This window comes from Lampris incognitus, chromosome 8, assembly GCF_029633865.1.
Source record: "Lampris incognitus isolate fLamInc1 chromosome 8, fLamInc1.hap2, whole genome shotgun sequence".
Classification (NCBI taxonomy): domain Eukaryota; kingdom Metazoa; phylum Chordata; class Actinopteri; order Lampriformes; family Lampridae; genus Lampris; species Lampris incognitus.
Genome location: NC_079218.1, coordinates 55997996 through 56012372, shown reverse-complemented (window position 1 = coordinate 56012372; position 14377 = coordinate 55997996).

The window sequence follows — 14377 nt, the reverse complement described above, 5'->3', positions numbered from 1 at the left end:
GCATGCGTCTACAATCAGACGAAAATTGAATAGCCATGACATTCATGGGAGGGTTGCTAGAAGGAAGCCTCTGCTCTCAAAAAAGAACAAAGCTGCCCGTTTCAACTTTGCCAGAGAGCACTTGGACAAACCAGAGGCCTTCTGGAAGTCCATTCTTTGAACAGACGAATCCAAAATATAATTATTTGGTCACAATCAAAACCAACATGTTTGGAGAAAAGCCAACACTGCATATGAAGAAAAGAACCTCCTCCCAACAGTGAAGCATGGTGGTGCAAATGTGATGGTCTGGGGCTGCTTTTCTGCTTCTGGACCTGGACGACTCCATATTATCCAAGGAACCATGAATTCTCCGGCATATCAACAAATTCTTGACCAGAATCTCCTGCCATCAGTCAGGGAGTTGAAGCTGGGACGAAAATGGATTATGCAACAAGACAATGACCCAAAGCATTCCAGCAAAACTACAAAGGAATGGCTTCAGAGAAAGAGGATTCGTACTCTGGATTGGCCCAGTCAAAGTCCGGATCTTAATCCAATTGAAATGTTGTGGCGAGACCTGAAGAAGTTGGTACATACCAGATGTCCCTCCAACCTCTCTCAACTGGCTGAGTTCTGCAAGGAGGAGTGGGCAAAAAGCCCCATAAGCAGATGCGAGAGACTGGTTAGTGGTTACAGAAGACGTTTGGTTGAAGTAATGGCCGCAAAAGGAGGAGCCACAAGCTACTAATACAAGGGTTCACATACTTTTGCACATGTTAAATTTTCAGTTTTTGTGAAATAAACCACCTTTGTTGAATTAAATAATGAAAATATATCTCTTTTTGTGTGTGTGTCCATTATTTGGAAGGTGTGCTTTACAAATTGGGATTTGGATGTATGTGTAATAAGCTTATTTTACTGTTTTTTACAAAAACAGTGACCATGTCTGGAGGGTTCACAAACTTTCAAGCAGCACTGTATATACATACTATGTAAATTCACTGATACTTCTCATTCTAATTCCAGAGACGCTCATCAAGGCAAGGTGATGATTGTCAGAGGGAAAGGTAAGTAATTTATATATACAGCCTACACTACAGGTCATTCTAAGACAATAAAAGATGTGAATGTTTTCAAGTTATTTACATAAATTGTACTATTTGCCCCATTAAAAAAGCCTGATCAGTCTAAGAGATTGAATGACTGTGCTTGCTTAGCATAACTACCATCCTCATCTCTCATTTGGTGTTGTTCAAGTAGTTGAGAAATTAGTAGAAGAAAGGTAAACATGACCTATCCTGTCTCTGTCCTCTCTGTCTTTGCAAAAGGGAAAATGCAGCATGAGCTCCAGAAGTGCCCGGGGAGTTGCTGTGATGTATTGTGGGGTTGTTAGTTTCAACGACTTCGCTGCAGGCCTTCACTCAACCTGCAGGTAATATACCCTTCCTCTTCTCACACACATTCAAACACATATTGACACATGAAATGATACATTTACTCAGTGATGTGAAATATTTTCGATTTGATCTGAAGTTTGGTGTGTGTAGGGTAGCCAGATAACAACATGCGATTAAATATACAATTCTTAAAGTAAGTGCCTGTATTATACACAAATAGGGCTGCACAATATGGTAAAAAAATCATATTGCAATTTTTTTGGACAGATATTACGATTGTGGGAATGATCATTTTTATATCCAAATTCTTGTGCCACCGCGCTGGCGATAGCCAGGGCCGGGAGGCATGAAGTTTTCAGATTGTCCATATGTCCCATTCTTGTGAACGCAATATCTCAAGAACGCCTTAAGGGACTTTCTTCAGATTTGGCATAAATGTTCCCTTGTACTCAAAGATGGACAGGTTAGATTTTGGAGGTCAAAGGTCAAGGTCACTGTGACCTCATGTCTTGTAGATGCGATATCTCAAAAACAGCTTCAGTAATTTTCTCCAAATTTGGCACAAACATTCACTTGGACTCGAGGGCTAACTGCCCAAAGGTCAAGGTCACTGTGGCCCCCTAAATAAGTTTAAATGATATTCAACAATGGTTCAGTATTTTCTCATGCATGATAACACAGTTATTGTGTTTTGGAAAATCATTAATGAATGTTACTGACCTCAACACACCAAAAACAATGAGCACATAATATGGATTTCTATAACAAACTAAAATCATATTAACAATAAGACATTAAAATCACTCACAATGGCATTACAACCCAACGCACATCACGTTTTAACTGACAACAGCATATTTTTCTCTGACATTTACGTATTGTAACTACATATATGAAGTAATATTCTCAATTTTGAAGAAAATATACACTACATTATTTAAAAAAATAAATCATTCTTCACTAGATATGTTATATGCATCTGGACACACGTGAATGGCAACTTCAAAATAACATCTGCGCAGAGGCATAAAACCGCCTTGAGGTATTTCTAGTTATTGTCTTGTATTGTGATAGGCCATGTGTAATTTGTTGCCACACACACACTCACTGATATCGACAGGTGACCACGCAGTTCACAACCGTCGGGAGCAAAGGACACCTCAACATGTGGATAGGAGGAGTCAGGGATTGAACCATCTGATTGGATGACCACTCTACCCCCTGAACCACAGCCGCCCTGATTCTTATTTTCATGCAGTTATATGCTAAGAAAAACTGCGTATGAATATTATATTCCATTTCTGTCAGGTCCCCTATATGGCATAAATACCACAAAATACTACACACTGGACTTTGATATCAAACTGCTTTGAAGAGTTTTACATCAGCTCCCCACTAAATTACACAGAAATACAGTATATGATCAGGCTTATGCTTGTCTTGGAGAGATGTTACAGAGATGTTATATTTGGCCTTATGCATGTGTGCTGTGTATTTGTAACTGCCTGTTTATTTCTGAACATTTTTTACATTCTCATTTCCAATACTGATAACTGCTAATGATGATACATTTGTTTATATTTTTTGTAGATCAAGCAATTGGAACAAGGTTTACGGCAGAGAACAGGCACCCAACGGAGAGACAAGTCTACTATTAGTAAGTATCAACTGCAATATACTATAAGACAAGATATTAGTCAATGTTATCCACTATCCCTTACATTATGATGGAAATCTGTAAGTGTAGACACATCTTTAGTAGCCGTGGTGGAAAAGGCTAAATATTTTGCTCCAAGAGCTGGAAATACAGACAAGTCATCAGTTACAACTCACTCACTTCTGCCGCGGAAGATTTGCAAATGTGTGTGGTGATTTGTGTGCGTGTGATTCTTTTTCACATTTACAATCGATACAGACACAACTTCCCGCCCGCACACATTTGTAAATAGTTTTACAACAATAATAGAGAGCCGAAGTCACGCCCCTTCCGGTGTTCCCCATGGGATCTTATTTCAGAAAAGTTTTGTATGGCAGTCAATGGTGAGAGACAAATGATTTCTTGGGCCTGTTTGAATTGAGCCGTGAATCACACATATGATGTTTGTCAATTTAAAAGATAATTTTACAAGTAAAGAAAGTCGTAGATATAGTAAAGAACCATGTAGTCATTAACAGCGACATGGCCATTAGCTCGACACATAATGAGGGAAAAAGTATTAAAAGAGATGAAAATGACTACAAGTCTGCTGTCGGTGAGAGCTGCAGCGCTGTGAAAGAAGAGTTAGTCAGTGAAGTCCGTGAGAGCTGCTTGTAGGACTGGCTTTCTGTGAATGTTGAACAACACAACCTCACTTATGTGAGTCGTGGCCGTGTCGTCTTTATAATTACGTATTTTCACAGGCTTTTACTTCAATAGTTTTACAATAACCTTCGACTTCCCTGACTAGCAAAATTATCTTTTAAATCGACAACCTCATACTGCATGTGTGAATCAAGGCTCAATTCAAACAGGATCTAAAAATTATGTGTCTCTTGCCATTGACAATATATACATACATGTCTTTTCACTAGTGAACAGTCAGCCTTATCCTGTTTTTATTTCAGTCTGAAAGACACAAAATCCATTGCTAATTTTGTGTTTTAAAGAAACAAACTAAGTTTGTCTCTCACTCGCAGTTTTAAACAAACTAAATTTGTTTGAAAGAAAAGAAGTTTGTTTGTAAGTGAAAGTGTCCTGCCAGAGATGGGATTCGAACCCCTTATCCCCACTTAATCAATTAAACCATAGGGTGTAGTGACACATTTTCACACCATATTTATGGCTTTTATTTTAGAAAGTTGCAAAAAAAGAAAAAAGGTCACACCCCAAAATAGCAAACTGCATACTCCTCATGGTTGTTTAAATAAATAGTAAAAAAAAAACACCTACTTTTTATAGTAAGGACTTTTCAGTGGATCTTACTTTTTCCTTTTCCCCTTCCCCCACCCCCAGATGCACCAAAGATCCAGCTGATTACTGGCAGTTTGGAGGAGGATTCTTCTTTATCTGCTACGTTGCACTGTCACTTCTGGTACAGATTCGTTGACCTTTTGTATGGTTTGATTTTACTTCGTAGTACACTGCATATTTAGGGTTCTAAATCAAGAATGTCATGCTTGTCCACAAATACTACACATATTATCAGAACGACAGTATACAGAGCCCCCAAGGGTCAGGAGAATAATGTGGAAAACCAAACTGAAATGGAAAATACAAGCTAAAAAACAACAGACCACAACCCCCTCCGCCCAAAAGCTCTGCACCTGTTTCAAAGGTGAAATCATGACTTCATCATGATAGCACTGTTAACAGACAAGATACACATATGGAGAAAGAGAATTTTTAGTTTTTCAGTTCCTCCTGGGGGGATCTGAAGAACTGTTTGTGAATAATTGGTTGATATTGTAAATTTACAACTCAATACATTAAATAAAGGGGTTTTAGAATCAACAGTGGTGTGTATTTTATTTGTAATTAAGTTCCCCACCCTACTTTAATTGATAATAACTAACAGTGAAAATATTTAGGGTTTTTGTTTGGCAGTCGTACCTGCCAGTCAGGCTGCTTTTTAAGGTGGTTTTTAAGACTTATTAAAAGTGTTTGATCATAATAATTTAGGAAAAAATCTGTGGAATAAAGGTATTTTTCTGCAAAACTCTTCGCATTGTCACCTTATTAAAAGTGTTTGATTGTAATAATCTATGATAAATCTGTGGAATAAAGGTATTGTTCTGCAGAACTCTTAGCATTGTCACTTTATTAAAAGTGTTTGATTGTAATAATCTATGATAAATCTAGAATAAAGGTATTTTTCTGCAGAACTCTTAGCATTGTCACTTTATTAAAAGTGTTTGATTGTAATAATCTATGATAAATCTGTAGAATAAAGGTATTTTTCTGCAGAACTCTTAGCATTGTCACTTTATCAAAAGTGTTTGATTGTAATCATCTATGAACAATCTGTAGAATAAAGTTATTGTTCTGCAGAACTTTTAGCATCGTCACTTTATTAAAAGTGTTTGATCGTAATAATTTAGGAAAAATCTGTAAAATAAGGGTATTTTTCTGCAGAGCATTAAAGGAAAATTTCTGTAAAAGTAATGTTTCTGGACTTTATTTGAATTAGGATAGTTTACTTTACTTTTACGGTTTTTGTTTGGCAGCCGTAGCTGCCAGTCATTGACTGTTTTTTACGTTTTTTTTCTTTTACAGTGTAGAGATACTGCAAATATGTGCACTCTTGAACGTGAGCTCACATTGCTCCAGCACATACATTTTACTCAGAATGCTAATGTGCATAAGGGGACACATTCAGGATATACAGTAAATTATTGTCTATGGCATGGGAGTAGTGTTAGTTTTGTTAAACACTCAAGCCACTGAAAGAAAAGTGGTGTGGTACTCAGTATAGAACAATCTTTTGGGTGGGTGGATTTTCAAAGTTTTCATGAAAAAGGGGATCTTTTTCTTTGCTCATATTCCAGTATCCGACATGCCTGCTAGGGGACAGAACATGGATGTGCAAGCTCTTCACTTCTCTCTTCATCTCTCTCAGTCCATGGTTGTGCCCAAACAAGTTCTCTACAAGGTTTACAGTTTCCGTCCTGCTTAAATGTCCATGCCTCAGTTGAAAGTCCTTTTCAACTTTATGAAATTTTTTTTATATGGTCTTCTTTGCAGCGGCCTGCTTTGTGTAGCTTTCATTGTTGCATGTTTTTCTTATGATGCGTCTTACATCTTGCATGCTGATGCCAGGGAACTTCCGCAGAGCATGGCCTGTGAGTTAAAACAAGTAGAAACAGAAACAAAACAAAACCTCAATTAAACACTTTTTTCTATGAGCGTAAATCCACCTTCCACAACTGCAGTAGAAGTCTGCATACAGCATGCAGACATGAACGCCTCCGGGGCTGCAATCACCGTGTAATGTACCAAGTGGTGAAGCATTAACGCCAAACTTAGATATTCCACCATGTGGTTGTATGTTGTGGGTCACAAAAGGAAGAAGAGATTTAATTTTGAGAAGAGCCAATCAAAGGTCTAGGTCACAGTATAAGGTCAAAGTTTCCACCCAATACCAGTACATTGAGAATATTTCAAATGGCCGTATCAGTGAATTGGTGAGAGATACGCATATGCTTAATATTAAACACTAATATTAACTAATGTATAATCTTTCTGTCGTTCAAGGATCGGGTTTTATAACGTTTCAGTGTCAAATACGCAGTGCACCAGTACTGCGCTCTGAACGCCCCTTGTAGTTTCACATTGGATCTCAAATTATTTCAGATTGACGACACCAATTCAACTCAATCATTCTTACCTCCAACATGCAACACTGCTATCATTCTATATAAATACTACAGAAGGTAAGTGTAGGAACTTATTTTAGCATGAAATTTACCTCGAATTAAATACACTCACCAAGTATAGCATCAAGTTTTGTGGTATCGAGTTGTGGCTTATAATAGCAGCCAGTATGAATCAAGTCTGTCACAATGTTCATGCCTTGAAAGAACTGTCATATTGTTTTCAAATGAAATCAGACAAATGTTCATAGGTCTCTGTGGGTTAATAACACTGGGTACATAAAAGATCAGGTTCACTTCCACCACTGTCTATTCTGCAGCTATTCCACTCCAAAGCTGACCTGTTATAACACAAACTTACATTATGGAACATGCAGCTTCTCCAGATTTAAAACATGCTGAAGTACACAACAACGAAGCCAATACTGGATAAGCACAACTACAAGCAAAGTATACTTAAATATAAGGCACACATATTTTAATTCTTTATTATACTTTTGTTATGTACTATATGTTCAGCAAAAGTTTAAGTATAAGTATAGTCTCAATATACTTAGACTGTTCTGTATACTTCTCAGTATACGCCAAGTATACTTGAGGATAACTTTGTTGAGTATATCTCTCATAAGTACATAAGAAGTAAACTGAAAGTACGCTCTCTAATTTTTAGTTCAAAGGAAGTATACTTGTGGAAGACTTGAATAAACTTCTTTTATGTAAAGGCTTTCATCGATGTTATGTCCTATCATCGATGTTATATCCTATCATCGGTGTTATATGCTATCATCGGTGTTATATCCTATCATCGGTGTTATATCCTATCATCGGTGTTATATGCTATCATCGGTGTTATATCCTATCATCGGTGTTATGTCCTATCATCGGTGTTATATCCTATCATCGGTGTTATATCCTATCATCGATGTTATGTCCTATCATCGGTGTTATATCCTATCATCGATGTTATATCCTATCATCGGTGTTATTTCCTATCATCGGTGTTATGTCCTATCATCGGTGTTATATCCTATCATCGGTGTTATATTCTATCATCGATGTTATGTCCTATCATCGGTGTTATATCCTATCATCGATGTTATGTCCTATCATCGATGTTATGTCCTATCATCTGTGTTATGTCCTATCATCTGTGTTATGTCTTTTCATCGATGTTATGTCCTATCATCGATGCTATATCCTATCATCGATGTTATGTCCTATCATCGATGTTATGTCCTATCATCGATGTTATGACCTATCATCTGTGTTATGTCCTATCATCGATGTTATGTCCTATCATCGATGCTATATCCTATCATCGATGTTATGTCCTATCATCGATGTTATATCCTATCATCGATGTTATGTCCTATCATCGATGTTATGTCCTATCGTCGATGTCATATCCTATCATCGGTGTTATGTCCTATCATCGGTGTTATGTCCTATCATCGGTGTTATATCCTATCATCCTTGTTATGTCCTATCATCGGTGTTATGTCCTATCATCGATGTTATATCCTATCATCGATGTTATGTCCTATCATCGGTGTTATGTCCTATCATCGGTGTTATATCCTATCATCGGTGTTATGTCCTATCATCGGTGTTATATCCTATCATCGATGTTATATCCTATCATCGATGCTATGTCCTATCATCTGTGTTATGTCCTATCATCGGTGTTATGTCCTATCATCGGTGTTATATCCTATCATCGGTGTTATATCCTATCATCGATGTTATGTCCTATCATCGGTGTTATATCCTATCATCGATGTTATGTCCTATCATCGATGTTATGTCCTATCATCTGTGTTATGTCCTGTCATCTGTGTTATGTCCTATCATCTGTGTTATGTCCTATCATCGATGTTATGTGCTATCATCGATGCTATATCCTATCATCGATGTTATGTCCTATCATCGATGTTATGTCCTATCATCGATGTTATGTCCTATCATCTGTGTTATGTCCTATCATCGATGTTATGTCCTATCATCGATGCTATATCCTATCATCGATGTTATGTCCTATCATCGATGTTATATCCTATCATCGATGTTATGTCCTATCATCGGTGTTATATCCTATCATCTGTGTTATGTCCTATCATCGGTGTTATATCCTATCATCGGTGTTATATCCTATCATCGGTGTTATGTCCTATCATCGGAGTTATGTCCTATCATCGGTGTTATATCCTATCATCGATGCTATGTCCTATCATCTGTGTTATGTCCTATCATCGGTGTTATGTCCTATCATCGGTGTTATACCCTATCATCGGTGTTATGTCCTATCATCGGTGTTATGTCCTATCATCGATGTTATGTCCTATCATCGGTGTTATATCCTATCATCGGTGTTATATCTTATCGGTGTTATATCCTATCTTCGATGTTATATCCTATCATCGGTGTTATGTCCTATCATCGGTCTTATATCCTATCATCTGTGTTATGTCCAATCATCTGTGTTATGTCCTATCATCGGTGTTATGTCCTATCATCGGTGTTATGTCCTATCGTCGATGTCATATCCTATCATCGGTGTTATGTCCTATCATCGGTGTTATGTCATATCATCGGTGTTATGTCCTATCATCGGTGTTATGTCTTATCATCGGTGTTATGTCCTATCATCGGTGTTATATCCTATAATCGATGTTATATCCTATCATCGATGCTATGTCCTATCATCGATGTTATGTCCTATTATCGGTGTTATGTCCTATCATCGGTGTTATGTCCTATCATCGGTGTTATACCCTATCATCGGTGTTATGTCCTATCATCGGTGTTATGTCCTATCATCGATGTTATGTCCTATCATCGGTGTTATATCCTATCATCGATGTTATATCCTATCATCGATGTTATATCCTATCATCTGTGTTATGTCCTATCATCGGTGTTATGTCCTATCATCGGTGTTATATCCTATCATCTGTGTTATGTCCTATCATCGGTGTTATATCCTATCATCATTGTTATATCTTATCATCGGTGTTATATCCTCTCATCGGTGTTTTGTCCTATCATCGATGTTATATCCTATCATCGATGTTATATCCTATGATCGGTGTTATATCCTATCATCGATGTTATGTCCTATCATCTGTGTTATATCCTATCATCGGTGTTATATCCTATCATCGATGTTATGTCCTATCATCGGTGTTATATCCTATCATCGGTGTTATGTCCTATCATCTGTGTTATGTCCTATCATCGGTGTTATACCCTATCATCGGTGTTATGTCCTATCATCGGTGTTATGTCCTATCATCGATGTTATGTCCTATCATCGGTGTTATATCCTATCATCGATGTTATATCCTATCATCGATGTTATATCCTATCATCTGTGTTATGTCCTATCATCGGTGTTATGTCCTATCATCGGTGTTATATCCTATCATCTGTGTTATGTCCTATCATCGGTGTTATATCCTATCATCATTGTTATATCTTATCATCGGTGTTATATCCTCTCATCGGTGTTATGTCCTATCATCGATGTTATATCCTATCATCTGTGTTATGTCCTATCATCTGTGTTATGTCCTATCATCGGTGTTATGTCCTATCATCGGTGTTATATCCTATCATCGGTGTTATATCCTGTCATCGGTGTTATGTCCTATCATCGGTGTTATATCCTATCATCTGTGTTATATCCTATCATCGGTGTTATATCCTATCATCGATGTTATATCCTATCATCGGTGTTATATCGTATCATCTGTGTTATATCCTATCATCGGTGTTATATCCTATCATCGGTGTTATATCCTATCATCGGTGTTATGTCCTATCATCGGTGTTATGTCCTGTCATCGGTGTTATATCCTATCATCGATGTTATATCCTATCATCGATGCTATGTCCTATCATCTGTGTTATGTCCTATCATCGGTGTTATGTCCTATCACCGGTGTTATATCCTATCATCGGTGTTATATCCTATCATCGGTGTTATGTCCTATCATCGGTGTTACGTCCTATCATCGGTGTTATATCCTATCATCGATGTTATGTCCTATCATCGGTGTTATATCCTATCATCGGTGTTATATCCTATCATCGATGTTATATCCTATCATCTGTGTTATGTCCTATCATCGTTGTTATGTCCTATCATCGGTGTTATATCCTATCATCGGTGTTATATCCTATCATCGATGTTATATCCTATCATCGGTGTTATATCCTATCATCGGTGTTATATCCTATCATCGGTTTTATGTCCTATCATCGATGTTATATCCTATCATCGATGTTATATCCTATCATCGGTGTTATATCCTATCATCGATGTTACGTCCTATCATCGGTGTTATATCCTATCATCTGTGTTATGTCCTATCATCGATGTTATGTCCTATCATCGGTGTTATGTCCTATCATCTGTGTTATATCCTATCATCGGTGTTATGTCCTATCATCGATGTTATGTCCTATCATCGGTGTTATATCTTATCGGTGTTATATCCTATCATCGGTGTTATATCCTATCATCTGTGTTATGTCCTATCATCTGTGTTATGTCCTATCATCGGTGTTATATCCTATCATCGGTGTTATATCCTATCATCGGTGTTATATCCTATCATCGATGTTACGTCCTATCATCGGTGTTATATCCTATCATCGGTGTTATATTCTATCATCGATGTTATGTCCTATCATCGGTGTTATATCCTATCATCGATGTTATGTCCTATCATCGATGTTATGTCCTATCATCTGTGTTATGTCCTATCATCGGTGTTATATCCTATCATCTGTGTTATGTCCTATCATCGGTGTTATATCCTATCATCATTGTTATATATTATCATCGGTGTTATATCCTCTCATCGGTGTTATGTCCTATCATCGATGTTATATCCTATCATCTGTGTTATGTCCTATCATCTGTGTTATGTCCTATCATCGGTGTTATGTCCTATCATCGGTGTTATATCCTATCATCGGTGTTATATCCTGTCATCGGTGTTATGTCCTATCATCGGTGTTATATCCTATCATCGATGTTATGTCCTATCATCGGTGTTATATCCTATCATCGATGTTATATCCTATCATCGATGTTATATCCTATCATCTGTGTTATGTCCTATCATCGGTGTTATGTCCTATCATCGGTGTTATATCCTATCATCTGTGTTATGTCCTATCATCGGTGTTATATCCTATCATCATTGTTATATCTTATCATCGGTGTTATATCCTCTCATCGGTGTTATGTCCTATCATCGATGTTATATCCTATCATCTGTGTTATGTCCTATCATCTGTGTTATGTCCTATCATCGGTGTTATGTCCTATCATCGGTGTTATATCCTATCATCGGTGTTATATCCTGTCATCGGTGTTATGTCCTATCATCGGTGTTATATCCTATCATCTGTGTTATATCCTATCATCGGTGTTATATCCTATCATCGATGTTATATCCTATCATCGGTGTTATATCGTATCATCTGTGTTATATCCTATCATCGGTGTTATATCCTATCATCGGTGTTATATCCTATCATCGGTGTTATGTCCTATCATCGGTGTTATGTCCTGTCATCGGTGTTATATCCTATCATCGATGTTATATCCTATCATCGATGCTATGTCCTATCATCTGTGTTATGTCCTATCATCGGTGTTATGTCCTATCACCGGTGTTATATCCTATCATCGGTGTTATATCCATTCATCGGTGTTATGTCCTATCATCGGTGTTACGTCCTATCATCGGTGTTATATCCTATCATCGGTGTTATATCCTATCATCGGTGTTATATCCTATCATCGATGTTATATCCTATCATCTGTGTTATGTCCTATCATCGTTGTTATGTCCTATCATCGGTGTTATATCCTATCATCGGTGTTATATCCTATCATCGGTGTTATATCCTATCATCGGTGTTATATCCTATCATCGGTTTTATGTCCTATCATCGATGTTATATCCTATCATCGATGTTATATCCTATCATCGGTGTTATATCCTATCATCGATGTTACGTCCTATCATCGGTGTTATATCCTATCATCTGTGTTATGTCCTATCATCGATGTTATGTCCTATCATCGGTGTTATGTCCTATCATCTGTGTTATATCCTATCATCGGTGTTATGTCCTATCATCGATGTTATGTCCTATCATCGGTGTTATATCGTATCATCTGTGTTATATCCTATCATCGGTGTTATATCCTATCATCGGTGTTATATCCTATCATCGGTGTTATGTCCTATCATCGGTGTTATGTCCTGTCATCGGTGTTATATCCTATCATCGATGTTATATCCTATCATCGATGCTATGTCCTATCATCTGTGTTATGTCCTATCATCGGTGTTATGTCCTATCACCGGTGTTATATCCTATCATCGGTGTTATATCCTATCATCGGTGTTATGTCCTATCATCGGTGTTACGTCCTATCATCGGTGTTATATCCTATCATCGATGTTATGTCCTATCATCGGTGTTATATCCTATCATCGGTGTTATATCCTATCATCGATGTTATATCCTATCATCTGTGTTATGTCCTATCATCGTTGTTATGTCCTATCATCGGTGTTATATCCTATCATCGGTGTTATATCCTATCATCGATGTTATATCCTATCATCGGTGTTATATCCTATCATCGGTGTTATATCCTATCATCGGTTTTATGTCCTATCATCGATGTTATATCCTATCATCGATGTTATATCCTATCATCGGTGTTATATCCTATCATCGATGTTACGTCCTATCATCGGTGTTATATCCTATCATCTGTGTTATGTCCTATCATCGATGTTATGTCCTATCATCGGTGTTATGTCCTATCATCTGTGTTATATCCTATCATCGGTGTTATGTCCTATCATCGATGTTATGTCCTATCATCGGTGTTATATCTTATCGGTGTTATATCCTATCATCGGTGTTATATCCTATCATCTGTGTTATGTCCTATCATCTGTGTTATGTCCTATCATCGGTGTTATATCCTATCATCGGTGTTATATCCTATCATCGGTGTTATATCCTATCATCGATGTTACGTCCTATCATCGGTGTTATATCCTATCATCGGTGTTATATTCTATCATCGATGTTATGTCCTATCATCGGTGTTATATCCTATCATCGATGTTATGTCCTATCATCGATGTTATGTCCTATCATCTGTGTTATGTCCTATCATCTGTGTTATGTCTTTTCATCGATGTTATGTCCTATCATCGATGCTATATCCTATCATCGATGTTATGTCCTATCATCGATGTTATGTCCTATCATCGATGTTATGACCTATTATCTGTGTTATGTCCTATCATCGATGTTATGTCCTATCATCGATGCTATATCCTATCATCGATGTTATGTCCTATCATCGATGTTATATCCTATCATCGATGTTATGTCCTATCATCGATGTTATGTCCTATCGTCGATGTCATATCCTATCATCGGTGTTATGTCCTATCATCGGTGTTATGTCCTATCATCGGTGTTATATCCTATCATCCTTGTTATGTCCTATCATCGGTGTTATGTCCTATCATCGATGTTATATCCTATCATCGATGTTATGTCCTATCATCGGTGTTATGTCCTATCATCGGTGTTATATC